This window comes from Heterodontus francisci, unplaced genomic scaffold, assembly GCF_036365525.1.
Source record: "Heterodontus francisci isolate sHetFra1 unplaced genomic scaffold, sHetFra1.hap1 HAP1_SCAFFOLD_66, whole genome shotgun sequence".
Lineage (NCBI taxonomy): Eukaryota > Metazoa > Chordata > Chondrichthyes > Heterodontiformes > Heterodontidae > Heterodontus > Heterodontus francisci.
Window position 1 is genome coordinate 4,448,930 of NW_027140986.1, and position 17,956 is coordinate 4,466,885.

Here is a 17,956-nt window from a genome sequence, read left to right on the forward strand (position 1 = left end):
GTCAGTGTACGTCTTTGTTACTTGGTGTAAGTGTGTGTCTGTGTTTCTGGGTATCAGTGTATGTCTTTGTTAATTGGTGTCAGTGTATGTCTTTGTTACTTGGTGTCAGTGTATGTCTTTGTTACTTAGTGTCAGTTTGTGTCTTTGTTACTGGGTGTCTGTGTATGTCTTTGTTACTGGGTGTCAGTGTGTGTCTTTCTGACTTGGTGCAAGTGTGTGTCTGTGTTACTGGATGTCAGTGTCTGTCTTTGTTACTTGGTGTAACTGTGTGTCTGTGTTATTGTGTATCAGTGTCTGTCTTTGTTACTGGGTGTCAGTGTGTGACTTTCTGACTTGGTGTAAGTGTGTCTGCATTACTGGGTATCAGTATCTGTCTTTGTTACTTGGTGTAAGTGTGTGTCTTTGTTACTGGGTATCAGTGTATGTCTTTGTTACTTGGTGTCAGTGTAAGTCCGTGTTACTTAGTTTAATTATGTGTCTTTGTTAATTGGTGTAAGTGTTTGTCTGTCTTACTTGGTGGAAGTGTATGTCTTTGTTACTTGGTGTCAGTGTTTGTCTTTGTTACTTGGTGTTGATTTATGTCTTTGTTACTTGGTGTCAGTGTCTGTCTTTGTTACTTGGTGTAAGTGTATGTCTTTGTTACTTGGTGTCAGTGTATGTCTTTGATTCTTGGTGTAAGTGTGTGTCTGTGTTACTGGGTATCAGTGTCTGTCTTTGTTACTTGGTGTAAGAGTGTGTCTTTCTTACTTGGTGTAAGTGCATGTCTTTGTTAATTGGTGTCAGTGTATGTCTGTGTTACTTGGTGTAAGTCTGTGTCTTTGTTAGTTGGTGTAAGTGTATGTCTTTGTTACATGGTGTCACTGTGTGTCTGTGTTATTTGCTGTAAGTGTCTGTCTTTGTTACTTGGTGTCATTGTATGTATTTGTTACTTGCTGCAAGTGTATGTCTTTGTTACATGGTGTCACTGTGTGTCTGTGTTATTTGCTGTAAGTGTCTGTCTGTGTTACTGGGCATCAGTGTATGCCTTTGTTACTTGGTGTCAGTGTATATCAGCGTACTTGGTGTAAGTGTGTGTCTTTGTTACTTGGTGACTGTGGATGGCTGTGTTACTTGGTGTAAGTGTATGTCTTTGTTACTTGGTGTCAGTGTATGTCTTTGTTACTTGGTGTAAGTGTATGTCTTTGTTACTTAGTGTCAGTGTATGTCTCTGTTATTTGGTGTCAGTGTGTGTCTGTGTTACTGGGTATCAGTGTATGTCTTTGTTACTTGGTGTAATTGTCTGTCTTTGTTACTTGGTGTAAGTATGTGTCAGTGTTACTGAGTATCTGTGCATGTCTTTGTTACTTGGTGTCAGTGTATGTCTTTGTTACTTGGTGACAGTGTATGTCTGTGTTACTTGGTGTAAGTGTGTCTGCGTTACTGGGTATCAGTGTATGTCTTTGCTACTTGGTGTCAGTGTATGTCTTTGTTACTTGGTGTAAGTGTATGTCTTTGTTACTTGGTGTCAGTGTATGTCTGTGTTACTTGGTGTAAGTGTATGTCTTTGTTACTTGGTGTAAGTGTATGTCTTTGTTACCTGGTGTCAGTGTATGTCTCTGTTACTTGGTGTAAGTGTGTGTCTGTGTTACTGGGTATCAGTGTATGTCTTTGTTACTTGGTGTCATTGTCTGTCTTTGTTACTTGGTGTAAGTGTGTGTCTGTGTTACTGAGTATCAGTGTATGTCTTTGTTACTTGGTGTCAGTGTGTGTCTTTGTTACTTGGTGTCAGTGTATGTCTTTGTTACTTGCTGTAAGTGTATGTCTTTGTTACTTGGTGTCAGTGTATGTCTGTGTTACTTGGTGTAAGTGTATGTCTTTGTTACTTGGTGTCAGTGTATGTCTTTGATACTTAGTGTAAGTGTATGTCTTTGTTACTTGGTGTCAGTGTATGTCTTTGTTACTTGGTGTAAGTGTATGTCTTTATTACTTGGTGTCAGTGTACGTCTTTGTTACTTGGTGTAAGCGTGTGTCTGTGTTTCTGGGTATCAGTGTATGTCTTTGTTAATTGGTGTCAGTGTATGTCTTTGTTACTTGGTGTCAGTTTGTGTCTTTGTTACTGGGTGTCAGTGTATGTCTTTGTTACTGGGTGTCAGTGTGTGTCTTTGTGACTTGGTGCAAGTGTGTGTCTGTGTTACTGGATGTCAGTGTCTGTCTTTGTTACTTGGTGTAACTGTATGTCTGTGTTATTGTGAATCAGTGTCTGTCTTTGTTACTGGGTGTCAGTGTGTGACTTTGTGACTTGGTGTAAGTGTGTGTCTGCATTACTGGGTATCAGTGTCTGTCTTTGTTACTTGGTGTAAGTGTGTGTCTGTGTTACTGGGTATCAGTGTATGTCTGTGTTACTTGGTGTCAGTGTAAGTCCGTGTTACTTGCTTTAAGTATGTGTCTTTGTTAATTGGTGTAAGTGTATGTCTGTCTTACTTGGTGGAAGTGTGTGTCTTTGTTACTTGATGTCAGTGTATGTCTTTGATTCTTGGTGTTAGTGTGTGTCTGTGTTTCTGGGTATCAGTGTCTGTCTTTGTTACTTGGTGTAAGAGTGTGTCTTTCTTACTTGGTGTAAGTGCATGTCTTTGTTAATTGGTGTCAGTGTATGTCTGTGTTACTTGGTGTAAGTGTGTGTCTTTGTTAGTTGGTGTAAGTGTATGTCTTTGTAACATGGTGTCAATGTGTGTCTGTGCTATAAGCTGTAAGTGACTGTCTTTGTTACTTGGTGTCAGTGTATGTCTTTGTTACTTGCTGCAAGTGTTTGTCTGTGTTACTGGGCATCAGTGTATGTCTTTGTTACTTGTTGTCAGTGTATATCTGTGTACTTGGTGTAAGTGTGTGTCTTTGTTACTTGGTGTCTGTGGATGGCTGTGTTACTTGGTGTAAGTGTATGTCTTTGTTACTTGGTGTCAGTGTATGTCTTTGTTACTTGGTGTAAGTGTATGTCTTTGTTACTTGGTTTCAGTGTATGTCTCTGTTACTTGGTGTAAGTGTGTGTCTGTGTTACTGGGTATCAGTGTATGTCTTTGTTACTTGGTGTCATTGTCCGTCTTTGTTACTTGGTGTAAGTGTGTGTCTGTGTTACTGAGTATCAGTGTATGTCTTTGTTACTTGGTGTCAGTGTATGTCTTTGTTACCTGGTGTCAGTGTATGTCTGTGTTACTTGGTGTAAGGGTGTGTCTGCGTTACTGGGTATCAGTGTATGTCTTTGTTACTTGGTGTCAGTGTATGTCTTTGTTAGTTGGTGTAAGCGTATGTCTTTGTTACTTGGTGTCAGTGTATGTCTGTGTTACTTGGTGTAAGTGTATGTCTTTGTTACTTGGTGTAAGTGTATGTCTTTGTTCCTTGGTGTCAGTGTATGTCTCTGTTACTTGGTGTAAGTGTGTGTCTGTGTTACTGGGTATCAGTGTATGTCTTTGTTACTTGGTGTCATTGTCTGTCTTTGTTACATGGTGTAAGTGTGTGTCTATGTTACTGAGTATCAGTGTATGTCTTTGTTACTTGGTGTCAGTGTATGTCTTTGTTACTTGGTGACAGTGTATGTCTGTGTTACTTGGTGTAAGTGTGTGTCTGCGTTACTGGGTATCAGTGTACGTCTTTGTTACTTGGTGTCAGTGTATGTCTTTGTTACTTGGTGTAAGTGTATGTCTTTGTTACTTGCTGTCAGTGTATGTCTGTGTTACTTGGTGGAAGTATATGTCTTTGTTACTTGGTGTCAGTGTATGTCTTTGATACTTAGTGTAAGTGTATGTCTTTGTTACTTGGTGTCAGTGTATGTCTTTGTTACTTGGTGTAAGTGTATGCCTTTGCTACTTGGTGTCAGTGTATGTCTTTGATACTTGGTGTAAGTGTATGTCTGTGTTACTGGGTATCAGTGTCTTTATTTGTTACTTGGTGTAAGTGTGTGTCTGTGTTGCTGGGTATCAGTGTATGTCTTTGTTACTTGGTGTCAGTGTATGTCTTTGTTACTTGGTGTAAGTGTATGTCTTTGTTACTTGGTGTCAGTGTATGTCTGTGTTACTTTGTGTAAGTGTATGTCTTTGTTACTTGGTGTAAGTGTATGTCTTTGTTACTTGGTGTCAGTGTATGTCTCTGTTACTTGGTGTAAGTGTGTGTCTGTGTTACTGGGTATCAGTGTATGTCTTTGTTACTTGGTGTCATTGTCTGTCTTTGTTACTTGGTGTAAGTGTGTGTCTGTGTTACTGAGTATCAGTGTATGTCTTTGTTACTTGGTGTCAGTGTATGTCTTTGTTACTTGGTGTAAGTGTATGTCTTTGTTACTTGGTGTCAGTGTATGTCTGTGTTACTTGGTGTAAGTGTATGTCTTTGTTACTTGGTGTCAGTGTATGTCTTTGATACTTAGTGTAAGTGTATGTCTTTGTTACTTGGTGTCAGTGTATGTCTTTGTTACTTGGTGTCAGTGTATGTCTGTGTTACTTGGTGTAAGGGTGTCTCTGCGTTACTGGGTATCAGTGTATGTCTTTGTTACTTGGTGTCAGTGTATGTCTTTGTTAGTTGGTGTAAGTGTATGTCTTTGTTACTTGGTGTCAGTGTATGTCTGTGTTACTTGGTGTAAGTGTATGTCTTTGTTACTTGGTGTAAGTGTATGTCTTTGTTCCTTGGTGTCAGTGTATGTCTCTGTTACTTGGTGTAAGTGCGTGTCTGTGTTACTGGGTATCAGTGTATGTCTTTGTTACTTGGTGTCATTGTCTGTCTTTGTTACATGGTGTAAGTGTGTGTCTATGTTACTGAGTATCAGTGTATGTCTTTGTTACTTGGTGTCAGTGTATGTCTTTGTTACTTGGTGACAGTGTATGTCTGTGTTACTTGGTGTAAGTGTGTGTCTGCGTTACTGGGTATCAGTGTACGTCTTTGTTACTTGGTGTCAGTGTATGTCTTTGTTACTTGGTGTAAGTGTATGTCTTTGTTACTTGGTGTCAGTGTATGTCTGTGTTACTTGGTGGAAGTGTATGTCTTTGTTACTTGGTGTCAGTGTATGTCTTTGATACTTAGTGTAAGTGTATGTCTTTGTTACTTGGTGTCAGTGTATGTCTTTGTTACTTGGTGTAAGTGTATGCCTTTGCTACTTGGTGTCAGTGTATGTCTTTGATACTTGGTGTAAGTGTATGTCTGTGTTACTGGGTATCAGTGTCTTTATTTGTTACTTGGTGTAAGTGTGTGTCTGTGTTGCTGGGTATCAGTGTATGTCTTTGTTACTTGGTGTCAGTGTATGTCTGTGTTACTTGGTGTAAGTGTATGTCTTTGTTACTTGGTGTAAGTGTATGTCTTTGTTACTTGGTGTCAGTGTATGTCTCTGTTACTTGGTGTAAGTGTGTGTCTGTGTTACTGGGTATCAGTGTATGTCTTTGTTACTTGGTGTCATTGTCTGTCTTTGTTACTTGGTGTAAGTGTGTGTCTGTGTTACTGAGTATCAGTGTATGTCTTTGTTACTTGGTGTCAGTGTATGTCTTTGTTACTTGGTGTAAGTGTATGTCTTTGTTACTTGGTGTCAGTGTATGTCTGTGTTACTTGGTGTAAGTGTATGTCTTTGTTACTTGGTGTCAGTGTATGTCTTTGATACTTAGTGTAAGTGTATGTCTTTGTTACTTGGTGTCAGTGTATGTCTTTGTTACTTGGTGTAAGTGTATGTCTTTATTACTTGGTGTCAGTGTACGTCTTTGTTACTTGGTGTAAGTGTGTGTCTGTGTTTCTGGGTATCAGTGTATGTCTTTGTTAATTGGTGTCAGTGTATGTCTTTGTTACTTGGTGTCAGTTTGTGTCTTTGTTACTGGGTGTCAGTGTATGTCTTTGTTACTGGGTGTCAGTGTGTGTCTTTGTGACTTGGTGCAAGTGTGTGTCTGTGTTACTGGATGTCAGTGTCTGTCTTTGTTACTTGGTGTAACTGTGTGTCTGTGTTATTGTGTATCAGTGTCTGTCTTTGTTACTGGGTGTCAGTGTGTGACTTTGTGACTTGGTGTAAGTGTGTGTCTGCATTACTGGGTATCAGTGTCTGTCTTTGTTACTTGGTGTAAGTGTATGTCTGTGTTACTGGGTTTCAGTGTATGTCTGTGTTACTTGGTGACAGTGTAAGTCCGTGTTACTTGGTTTAAGTATGTGTCTTTGTTAATTGGTGTAAGTGTATGTCTGTCTTAATTGGTGTAAGTGTATGTCTTTGTTACTTGATGTCAGTGTTTGTCTTTGTTACTTGGTGTTGATTTATGTCTTTGTTACTTGGTGTCAGTGTATGTCTTTGATTCTTGGTGTTAGTGTGTGTCTGTGTTACTGGGTATCAGTGTCTGTCTTTGTTACTTGGTGTAAGAGTGTGTCTTTCTTACTTGTTGTAAGTGCATGTCTTTGTTAATTGGTGTCAGTGTATGTCTGTGTTACTTGGTGTAAGTGTGTGTCTTTGTTACTTGGTGTTAGTGTGTGTCTGTGTTACAGGGTATCAGTGTCTGCCTTTTTACTTGGTGTCTGTGTATGTCTTTGTTACTTGGTGTAAGTGTATGTCTTTGTTACATGGTGTCACTGTGTGTCTGTGTTATTTGCTGTAAGTGACTGTCTTTGTTACTTGGTGTCAGTGTATGTCTTTGTTACTTGCTGCAAGTGTTTGTCTGTGTTACTGGGCATCAGTGTATGTCTTTGTTACTTGGTGTCAGTGTATATCTGTGTACTTGGTGTAAGTGTGTGTCTTTGTTACTTGGTGTCTGTGGATGGCTGTGTTACTTGGTGTCAGTGTATGTCTTTGCTACTTGGTGTAAGTGTATGTCTTTGTTACTTGGTGTCAGTGTATGTCTCTGTTACTTGGTGTAAGTGTGTGTCTGTGTTACTGGGTATCAGTGTATGTCTTTGTTACTTGGTGTCATTGTCTGTCTTTGTTACTTGGTGTAAGTGTGTGTCTGTGTTACTGAGTATCAGTGTATGTCTTTGTTACTTGGTGTCAGTGTATGTCTTTGTTACTTGGTGACTGTGTATGTCTGTGTTACTTGGTGTAAGGGTGTGTCTGCGTTACTGGGTATCAGTGTATGTCTTTGCTACTTGGTGTCAGTGTATGTCTTTGTTACTTGGTGTAAGTGTATGTCTTTGTTACTTGGTGTCAGTGTATGTCTGTGTTACTTGGTGTAAGTGTATGTCTTTGATACTTGGTGTAAGTGTATGTCTTTGTTACTTGGTGTCAGTGTATGTCTCTGTTATTTGGTGACAGTGTGTGTCTGTGTTACTGGGTATCAGTGTATGTCTTTGTTACTTGGTGTCATTGTCTGTCTTTGTTACATGGTGTAAGTGTGTGTCTATGTTTCTGAGTATCAGTGTATGTCTTTGTTACTTGGTGTCAGTGTATGTCTTTGTTACTTGGTGACAGTGTACGTCTGTGTTACTTGGTGTAAGTGTGTGTCTGCGTTACTGGGTATCAGTGTACGTCTTTGTTACTTGGTGTCAGTGTATGTCTTTGTTACTTGGTGTAAGTGTATGTCTTTGTTACTTGGTGTCAGTGTATGTCTGTGTTACTTGGTGTCAGTGTATGTCTGTGTTACTTGGTGTAAGTGTATGTCTTTGTTACTTGGTGTCAGTGTATGTCTTTGATACTTAGTGTAAGTGTATGTCTTTGTTACTTGGTGTCAGTGTATGTCTTTGTTACTTGGTGTAAGTGTATGCCTTTGCTACTTGGTGTCAGTGTATGTCTTTGATACTTGGTGTAAGTGTATGTCTGTGTTACTGGGTATCAGTGTCTTCATTTGTTACTTGGTGTAAGTGTGTGTCTGTGTTGCTGGGTATCAGTGTATGTCTTTGTTACTTGGTGTAAGTGTGTGTCTGTGTTACAGGGTATCAGTGTCTGTCTTTGTTACTTGGTGTCTGTGTATGTCTTTGTTACTTGTTGTCAGTGTGTGTCTTTGTTACTGGGTGTCAGTGTTTGTGTTTGTTTCTGGGTGTCAGTGTATGTCTTTGTGACTTTGTGTTAGTGTGTGTCTGTGTTGCTGGGTATCAGTGTCTGTCTTTGTTACTTGGTGTAAGTGTGTGTCTGTGTTACTGGATATCAGTGTATGTCTTTGTTACTTGGTGTCAGTGTATGTCTGTGTACTTGGTGTATGTGTGTGTCTTTGTTACTTGGTGTCAGTGTTTGTCTGTGTTACTTGGTGTAAGTGTATGTCTTTCTTACTTGGTGTCAGTGTATGTCTCTGTTACTTGGTGTAAGTGTGTGTCTGTGTTACTGGGTATCAGTGTATGTCTTTGTTACTTGGTGTCATTGTCTGTCTTTGTTACTTGGTGTAAGTGTGTGTCTGTGTTACTGAGTATCAGTGTATGTCTTTGTTACTTGGTGTCAGTGTATGTATTTGTTACTTGGTGACAGTGTATGTCTGTGTTACTTGGTGTAAGGGTGTGCCTGCGTTACTGGGTATCAGTGTATGTCTTTGTTACTTGGTGTCAGTGTATGTCTTTGTTACTTGGTGTAAGTGTATGTCTTTGTTACTTGGTGTCAGTGTATGTCTTTGTTACTTGGTGTAAGTGTATGTCTTTGTTACTTGGTGTAAGTGTATGTCTTTGTTACTTGGTGTCAGTGTATGTCTCTGTTATTTGGTGTCAGTGTGTGTCTGTGTTACTGGGTATCAGTGTATGTCTTTGTTACTTGGTGTCATTGTCAGTCTTTGTTACATGGTGTAAATGTGTGTCTATGTTTCGGAGTATCAGTGTATGTCTTTGTTACTTGGTGTCAGTGTATGTCTTTGTTACTTGGTGACAGTGTACGTCTGTGTTACTTGGTGTAAGTGTGTGTCTGCGTTACTGGGTATCAGTGTACGTCTTTGTTACTTGGTGTCAGTGTATCTCTCTGTTACTTGGTGTAAGTGTATGTCTTTGTTACTTGGTGTCAGTGTATGTCTGTGTTACTTGGTGTCAGTGTAAGTCTGTGTTACTTGGTGTAAGTGTATGTCTTTGTTACTTGGTGTCAGTGTATGTCTTTGATACTTAGTGTAAGTGTATGTCTTTGTTACTTGGTGTCAGTGTATGTCTTTGTTACTTGGTGTCAGTGTATATCTGTGTACTTGGTGTAAGTGTGTGTCTTTGTTACTTGGTGTCTGTGGATGGCTGTGTTACTTGGTGTAAGTGTATGTCTTTGTTACTTGGTGTCAGTGTATGTCTTTGTTACTTGGTGTAAGTGTATGTCTTTGTTACTTGGTGTCAGTGTATGTCTCTGTTACTTGGTGTAAGTGTGTGTCTGTGTTACTGGGTATCAGTGTATGTCTTTGTTACTTGGTGCCATTGTCTGTCTTTGTTACTTGGTGTAAGTGTGTGTCTGTGTTACTGAGTATCAGTGTATGTCTTTGTTACTTGGTGTCAGTGTATGTCTTTGTTACTTGGTGACTGTGTATGTCTGTGTTACTTGGTGTAAGGGTGTGTCTGCGTTACTGGGTATCAGTGTATGTCTTTGCTACTTGGTGTCAGTGTATGTCTTTGTTACTTGGTGTAAGTGTATGTCTTTGTTACTTGGTGTCAGTGTATGTCTGTGTTACTTGGTGTAAGTGTATGTCTTTGATACTTGGTGTAAGTGTATGTCTTTGTTACTTGGTGTCAGTGTATGTCTCTGTTATTTGGTGTCAGTGTGTGTCTGTGTTACTGGGTATCAGTGTATGTCTTTGTTACTTGGTGTCATTGTCTGTCTTTGTTACATGGTGTAAGTGTGTGTCTATGTTTCTGAGTATCAGTGTATGTCTTTGTTACTTGGTGTCAGTGTATGTCTTTGTTACTTGGTGACAGTGTACGTCTGTGTTACTTGGTGTAAGTGTGTGTCTGCGTTACTGGGTATCAGTGTACGTCTTTGTTACTTGGTGTCAGTGTATGTCTTTGTTACTTGGTGTAAGTGTATGTCTTTGTTACTTGGTGTCAGTGTATATCTGTGTTACTTGGTGTCAGTGTATGTCTGTGTTACTTGGTGTAAGTGTATGTCTTTGTTACTTGGTGTCAGTGTATGTCTTTGATACTTAGTGTAAGTGTATGTCTTTGTTACTTGGTGTCAGTGTATGTCTTTGTTACTTGGTGTAATTGTATGCCTTTGCTACTTGGTGTCAGTGTATGTCTTTGATACTTGGTGTAAGTGTATGTCTGTGTTACTGGGTATCAGTGTCTTTATTTGTTACTTGGTGTAAGTGTGTGTCTGCGTTGCTGGGTATCAGTGTATGTCTTTGTTACTTGGTGTAAGTGTGTGTCTGTGTTACAGGGTATCAGTGTCTGTCTTTGTTACTTGGTGTCTGTGTATGTCTTTGTTACTTGTTGTCAGTGTGTGTCTTTGTTACTGGGTGTCAGTGTTTGTGTTTGTTTCTGGGTGTCAGTGTATGTCTTTGTGACTTGGTGTTAGTGTGTGTCTGTGTTACTGGGTATCAGTGTCTGTCTTTGTTACTTGGTGTAAGTGTGTGTCTGTGTTACTGGGTATCAGTGTATGTCTTTGTTACTTGGTGTCAGTGTATGTCTGTGTACTTGGTGTATGTGTGTGTCTTTGTTACTTGGTGTCAGTGTTTGTCTGTGTTACTTGGTGTAAGTGTATGTCTTTCTTACTTGGTGTCAGTGTATGTCTCTGTTACTTGGTGTAAGTGTGTGTCTGTGTTACTGGGTATCAGTGTATGTCTTTGTTACTTGGTGTCATTGTCTGTCTTTGTTACTTGGTGTAAGTGTGTGTCTGTGTTACTGAGTATCAGTGTATGTCTTTGTTACTTGGTGTCAGTGTATGTATTTGTTACTTGGTGACAGTGTATGTCTGTGTTACTTGGTGTAAGGGTGTGTCTGCGTGACTGGGTATCAGTGTATGTCTTTGTTACTTGGTGTCAGTGTATGTCTTTGTTACTTGGTGTAAGTGTATGTCTTTGTTACTTGGTGTCAGTGTATGTCTTTGTTACTTGGTGTTAGTGTATGTCTTTGTTACTTGGTGTAAGTGTATGTCTTTGTTACTTGGTGTCAGTGTATGTCTCTGTTATTTGGTGTCAGTGTGTGTCTGTGTTACTGGGTATCAGTGTATGTCTTTGTTACTTGGTGTCATTGTCAGTCTTTGTTACATGGTGTAAGTGTGTGTCTATGTTTCGGAGTATCAGTGTATGTCTTTGTTACTTGGTGTCAGTGTATGTCTTTGTTACTTGGTGACAGTGTACGTCTGTGTTACTTGGTGTAAGTGTGTGTCTGCGTTACTGGGTATCAGTGTACGTCTTTGTTACTTGGTGTCAGTGTATCTCTTTGTTACTTGGTGTAAGTGTATGTCTTTGTTACTTGGTGTCAGTGTATGTCTTTGTTACTTGTTGTCAGTGTATGCCTTTGCTACTTGGTGTCAGTGTATGTCTTTGATACTTGGTGTAAGTGTATGTCTGTGTTACTGGGTATCAGTGTCTTTATTTGTTACTTGGTGTAAGTGTGTGTCTGTGTTGCTGGGTATCAGTGTATGTCTTTGTTACTTGGTGTAAGTGTGTGTCTGTGTTACAGGGTATCAGTGTCTGTCTTTGTTACTTGGTGTCTGTGTATGTCTTTGTTACTTGTTGTCAGTGTGTGTCTTTGTTACTGGGTGTCAGTGTTTGTGTTTGTTTCTGGGTGTCAGTGTATGTCTTTGTGACTTGGTGTTAGTGTGTGTCTGTGTTACTGGGTATCAGTGTCTGTCTTTGTTACTTGGTGTAAGTGTGTGTCTGTGTTACTGGGTATCAGTGTATGTCTTTGTTACTTGGTGTCAGTGTATGTCTTTGTACTTGGTGTATGTGTGTGTCTTTGTTACTTGGTGTCAGTGTTTGTCTGTGTTACTTGGTGTAAGTGTATGTCTTTCTTACTTGGTGTCAGTGTATGTCTCTGTTACTTGGTGTAAGTGTGTGTCTGTGTTACTGGGTATCAGTGTATGTCTTTGTTACTTGGTGACATTGTCTGTCTTTGTTACTTGGTGTAAGTGTGTGTCTGTGTTACTGAGTATCAATGTATGTCTTTGTTACTTGGTGTCAGTGTATGTATTTGTTACTTGGTGACAGTGTATGTCTGTGTTACTTGGTGTAAGGGTGTGTCTGCGTGACTGGGTATCAGTGTATGTCTTTGTTACTTGGTGTCAGTGTATGTCTTTGTTACTTGGTGTAAGTGTATGTCTTTGTTACTTGGTGTTAGTGTATGTCTTTGTTACTTGGTGTAAGTGTATGTCTTTGTTACTTGGTGTCAGTGTATGTCTCTGTTATTTGGTGTCAGTGTGTGTCTGTGTTACTGGGTATCAGTGTATGTCTTTGTTACTTGGTGTCATTGTCAGTCTTTGTTACATGGTGTAAGTGTGTGTCTATGTTTCGGAGTATCAGTGTATGTCTTTGTTACTTGGTGTCAGTGTATGTCTTTGTTACTTGGTGACAGTGTACGTCTGTGTTACTTGGTGTAAGTGTGTGTCTGCGTTACTGGGTATCAGTGTACGTCTTTGTTACTTGGTGTCAGTGTATCTCTTTGTTACTTGGTGTAAGTGTATGTCTTTGTTACTTGGTGTCAGTATATGTCTGTGTTACTTGGTGTCAGTATATGTCTGTGTTACTTGGTGTCAGTGGATGTCTTTGTTACTTGGTGTAAGTGTATGCCTTTGCTACTTGGTGTCAGTGTATGTCTTTGATACTTGGTGTAAGTGTATGTCTGTGTTACTGGGTATCAGTGTCTTTATTTGTTACTTGGTGTAAGTGTGTGTCTGTGTTACAGGGTATCAGTGTCTGTCTTTGTTACTTGGTGTCTGTGTATGTCTTTGTTACTTGTTGTCAGTGTGTGTCTTTGTTACTGGGTGTCAGTGTTTGTGTTTGTTTCTCGGTGTCAGTGTATGTCTTTGTGACTTGGTGTTAGTGTGTGTCTGTGTTACTGGGTATCAGTGTCTGTCTTTGTTACTTGGTGTAAGTGTGTGTCTGTGTTACTGGGTATCAGTGTATGTCTTTGTTACTTGGTGTCAGTGTATGTCTGTGTACTTGGTGTATGTGTGTGTCTTTGTTACTTGGTGTCAGTGTTTGTCTATGTTACTTGGTGTAAGTGTATGTCTTTCTTACTTGGTGTCAGTGTATGTCTTTGTTATTTGGTTTAAGTGTATGTCTTTGTTTCTTGGTGTCAGTGCATGTCTTTGTTACTTGGTGTAAGTGTATGTCTTTATTACTTGGTGTAAGTGTGTGTCTGCGTTACTGGGTATCAGTGTACGTCTTTGTTACTTGGTGTCAGTGTATGTCTTTGTTACTTGGTGTAAGTGTATGTCTTTGTTACTTGGTGTCAGTGTATATCTGTGTTACTTGGTGTCAGTGTATGTCTGTGTTACTTGGTGTAAGTGTATGTCTGTGTTACTTGGTGTCAGTGTATGTCTTTGATACTTAGTGTAAGTGTATGTCTTTGTTACTTGGTGTCAGTGTATGTCTTTGTTACTTGGTGTAAGTGTATGCCTTTGCTACTTGGTGTCAGTGTATGTCTTTGATACTTGGTGTAAGTGTATGTCTGTGTTACTGGGTATCAGTGTCTTTATTTGTTACTTGGTGTAAGTGTGTGTCTGTGTTGCTGGGTATCAGTGTATGTCTTTGTTACTTGGTGTAAGTGTGTGTCTGTGTTACAGGGTATCAGTGTCTGTCTTTGTTACTTGGTGTCTGTGTATGTCTTTGTTACTTGTTGTCAGTGTGTGTCTTTGTTACTGGGTGTCAGTGTTTGTGTTTGTTTCTGGGTGTCAGTGTATGTCTTTGTGACTTGGTGTTAGTGTGTGTCTGTGTTACTGGGTATCAGTGTCTGTCTTTGTTACTTGTTGTAAGTGTGTGTCTGTGTTACTGGGTATCAGTGTATGTCTTTGTTACTTGGTGTCAGTGTATGTCTGTGTACTTGGTGTATGTGTGTGTCTTTGTTACTTGGTGTCAGTGTTTGTCTGTGTTACTTGGTGTAAGTGTATGTCTTTCTTACTTGGTGTCAGTGTATGTCTCTGTTACTTGGTGTAAGTGTGTGTCTGTGTTACTGGGTATCAGTGTATGTCTTTGTTACTTGGTGTCATTGTCTGTCTTTGTTACTTGGTGTAAGTGTGTGTCTGTGTTACTGAGTATCAGTGTATGTCTTTGTTACTTGGTGTCAGTGTATGTATTTGTTACTTGGTGACAGTGTATGTCTGTGTTACTTGGTGTAAGGGTGTGTCTGCGTGACTGGGTATCAGTGTATGTCTTTGTTACTTGGTGTCAGTGTATGTCTTTGTTACTTGGTGTAAGTGTATGTCTTTGTTACTTGGTGTCAGTGTATGTCTTTGTTACTTGGTGTTAGTGTATGTCTTTGTTCCTTGGTGTAAGTGTATGTCTTTGTTACTTGGTGTCAGTGTATGTCTCTGTTATTTGGTGTCAGTGTGTGTCTGTGTTACTGGGTATCAGTGTATGTCTTTGTTACTTGGTGTCATTGTCAGTCTTTGTTACATGGTGTAAGTGTGTGTCTATGTTTCGGAGTATCAGTGTATGTCTTTGTTACTTGGTGTCAGTGTATGTCTTTGTTACTTGGTGACAGTGTACGTCTGTGTTACTTGGTGTAAGTGTGTGTCTGCGTTACTGGGTATCAGTGTACGTCTTTGTTACTTGGTGTCAGTGTATCTCTTTGTTACTTGGTGTAAGTGTATGTCTTTGTTACTTGGTGTCAGTGTATGTCTGTGTTACTTGGTGTCAGTGTATGTCTGTGTTACTTGGTGTAAGTGTATGTCTTTGTTACTTGGTGTCAGTGTATGTCTTTGATACTTAGTGTAAGTGTATGTCTTTGTTACTTGGTGTCAGTGTATGTCTTTGTTACTTGTTGTAAGTGTATGCCTTTGCTACTTGGTGTCAGTGTATGTCTTTGATACTTGGTGTAAGTGTATGTCTGTGTTACTGGGTATCAGTGTCTTTATTTGTTACTTGGTGTAAGTGTGTGTCTGTGTTGCTGGGTATCAGTGTATGTCTTTGTTACTTGGTGTAAGTGTGTGTCTGTGTTACAGGGTATCAGTGTCTGTCTTTGTTACTTGGTGTCTGTGTATGTCTTTGTTACTTGTTGTCAGTGTGTGTCTTTGTTACTGGGTGTCAGTGTTTGTGTTTGTTTCTGGGTGTCAGTGTATGTCTTTGTGACTTGGTGTTAGTGTGTGTCTGTGTTACTGGGTATCAGTGTCTGTCTTTGTTACTTGGTGTAAGTGTGTGTCTGTGTTACTGGGTATCAGTGTATGTCTTTGTTACTTGGTGTCAGTGTATGTCTTTGTACTTGGTGTATGTGTGTGTCTTTGTTACTTGGTGTCAGTGTTTGTCTGTGTTACTTGGTGTAAGTGTATGTCTTTCTTACTTGGTGTCAGTGTATGTCTCTGTTACTTGGTGTAAGTGTGTGTCTGTGTTACTGGGTATCAGTGTATGTCTTTGTTACTTGGTGTCATTGTCTGTCTTTGTTACTTGGTGTAAGTGTGTGTCTGTGTTACTGAGTATCAGTGTATGTCTTTGTTACTTGGTGTCAGTGTATGTATTTGTTACTTGGTGACAGTGTATGTCTGTGTTACTTGGTGTAAGGGTGTGTCTGCGTGACTGGGTATCAGTGTATGTCTTTGTTACTTGGTGTCAGTGTATGTCTTTGTTACTTGGTGTAAGTGTATGTCTTTGTTACTTGGTGTCAGTGTATGTCTTTGTTACTTGGTGTTAGTGTATGTCTTTGTTCCTTGGTGTAAGTGTATGTCTTTGTTACTTGGTGTCAGTGTATGTCTCTGTTATTTGGTGTCAGTGTGTGTCTGTGTTACTGGGTATCAGTGTATGTCTTTGTTACTTGGTGTCATTGTCAGTCTTTGTTACATGGTGTAAGTGTGTGTCTATGTTTCGGAGTATCAGTGTATGTCTTTGTTACTTGGTGTCAGTGTATGTCTTTGTTACTTGGTGACAGTGTACGTCTGTGTTACTTGGTGTAAGTGTGTGTCTGCGTTACTGGGTATCAGTGTACGTCTTTGTTACTTGGTGTCAGTGTATCTCTTTGTTACTTGGTGTAAGTGTATGTCTTTGTTACTTGGTGTCAGTGTATGTCTGTGTTACTTGGTGTCAGTGTATGTCTGTGTTACTTGGTGTAAGTGTATGTCTTTGTTACTTGGTGTCAGTGTATGTCTTTGATACTTAGTGTAAGTGTATGTCTTTGTTACTTGGTGTCAGTGTATGTCTTTGTTACTTGTTGTAAGTGTATGCCTTTGCTACTTGGTGTCAGTGTATGTCTTTGATACTTGGTGTAAGTGTATGTCTGTGTTACTGGGTATCAGTGTCTTTATTTGTTACTTGGTGTAAGTGTGTGTCTGTGTTGCTGGGTATCAGTGTATGTCTTTGTTACTTGGTGTAAGTGTGTGTCTGTGTTACAGGGTATCAGTGTCTGTCTTTGTTACTTGGTGTCTGTGTATGTCTTTGTTACTTGTTGTCAGTGTGTGTCTTTGTTACTGGGTGTCAGTGTTTGTGTTTGTTTCTGGGTGTCAGTGTATGTCTTTGTGACTTGGTGTTAGTGTGTGTCTGTGTTACTGGGTATCAGTGTCTGTCTTTGTTACTTGGTGTAAGTGTGTGTCTGTGTTACTGGGTATCAGTGTATGTCTTTGTTACTTGGTGTCAGTGTATGTCTTTGTACTTGGTGTATGTGTGTGTCTTTGTTACTTGGTGTCAGTGTTTGTCTGTGTTACTTGGTGTAAGTGTATGTCTTTCTTACTTGGTGTCAGTGTATGTCTCTGTTACTTGGTGTAAGTGTGTGTCTGTGTTACTGGGTATCAGTGTATGTCTTTGTTACTTGGTGTCATTGTCTGTCTTTGTTACTTGGTGTAAGTGTGTGTCTGTGTTACTGAGTATCAGTGTATGTCTTTGTTACTTGGTGTCAGTGTATGTATTTGTTACTTGGTGACAGTGTATGTCTGTGTTACTTGGTGTAAGGGTGTGTCTGCGTGACTGGGTATCAGTGTATGTCTTTGTTACTTGGTGTCAGTGTATGTCTTTGTTACTTGGTGTAAGTGTATGTCTTTGTTACTTGGTGTCAGTGTATGTCTTTGTTACTTGGTGTTAGTGTATGTCTTTGTTACTTGGTGTAAGTGTATGTCTTTGTTACTTGGTGTCAGTGTATGTCTCTGTTATTTGGTGTCAGTGTGTGTCTGTGTTACTGGGTATCAGTGTATGTCTTTGTTACTTGGTGTCATTGTCAGTCTTTGTTACATGGTGTAAGTGTGTGTCTATGTTTCGGAGTATCAGTGTATGTCTTTGTTACTTGGTGTCAGTGTATGTCTTTGTTACTTGGTGACAGTGTACGTCTGTGTTACTTGGTGTAAGTGTGTGTCTGCGTTACTGGGTATCAGTGTACGTCTTTGTTACTTGGTGTCAGTGTATCTCTTTGTTACTTGGTGTAAGTGTATGTCTTTGTTACTTGGTGTCAGTATATGTCTGTGTTACTTGGTGTCAGTATATGTCTGTGTTACTTGGTGTCAGTGGATGTCTTTGTTACTTGGTGTAAGTGTATGCCTTTGCTACTTGGTGTCAGTGTATGTCTTTGATACTTGGTGTAAGTGTATGTCTGTGTTACTGGGTATCAGTGTCTTTATTTGTTACTTGGTGTAAGTGTGTGTCTGTGTTACAGGGTATCAGTGTCTGTCTTTGTTACTTGGTGTCTGTGTATGTCTTTGTTACTTGTTGTCAGTGTGTGTCTTTGTTACTGGGTGTCAGTGTTTGTGTTTGTTTCTGGGTGTCAGTGTATGTCTTTGTTACTTGGTGTCAGTGTATGTCTTTGATAGTTAGTGTAAGTGTATGTCTTTGTTACTTGGTGTCAGTGTATGTCTTTGTTACTTGTTGTAAGTGTATGCCTTTGCTACTTGGTGTCAGTGTATGTCTTTGATACTTGGTGTAAGTGTATGTCTGTGTTACTGGGTATCAGTGTCTTTATTTGTTACTTGGTGTAAGTGTGTGTCTGTGTTGCTGGGTATCAGTGTATGTCTTTGTTACTTGGTGTAAGT